Source organism: Arachis ipaensis, chromosome B04 (genome assembly GCF_000816755.2).
Source record: "Arachis ipaensis cultivar K30076 chromosome B04, Araip1.1, whole genome shotgun sequence".
NCBI lineage: Eukaryota > Viridiplantae > Streptophyta > Magnoliopsida > Fabales > Fabaceae > Arachis > Arachis ipaensis.
Window position 1 is genome coordinate 3,097,284 of NC_029788.2, and position 757 is coordinate 3,098,040.

The following is a 757-nucleotide window of genomic DNA, read 5'->3' on the forward strand; positions in this document are numbered from 1 at the left end:
CTTTGTTGAATTTTTTGTGCAAAATTTAAAGTTCGGAAGTTTTATGTGTTTTAGTGTTTATGAATATTAATAACAGTCTATTTTAAATATAATATTGAATTGAAATCACAATATTTAAATTGAAATTGCATAATAAAAAAATTAGTTTTTACGAATACTAATAAAAGTGAAAGAGTTGTGACAAATAAAATAAAAAAAGATAAAAAATAAAGTATTACTATTATTAGCAATTTATGATTTCTTACTAATTTGATTTCAATTATTTTTACACCGATAATTACAAAAAAAAGTGAATTAAGAAGGACCTTAGCATATATTTATACAAAATACATTAATTTTCAATCTCAGCAATTTTAATTTTATGTATTTTTTTCAAAGAAATAAACAAACCAAAATGAAATAAATGACAATTCAATTATTTTAAGAAAGCATTAATTGAATTTTATTAATTAAAAATTCTACTGTTAAATATAAAAACGGTCATCAAATTCAAAATTTTAAGAAATTTCAGTATTAAAATTAAAAAATTTATATGTCAAAATTAAAAAAATTTTGCATCACCATTAAAAAAATTCATTACTATTTTTTACATAAAGAATAAAAATGTAATGTTTCATGCGATCTTTGTGAATGATGATGTTAAATTTTTTACCAATATCATTGGGTCAAAAGAATAAAACTTTAAATTTAAACCGGGATAAAAAGAATTATACAAGTGAAATTCAAATTTTAAAATCTAATATTTATATATAATTTT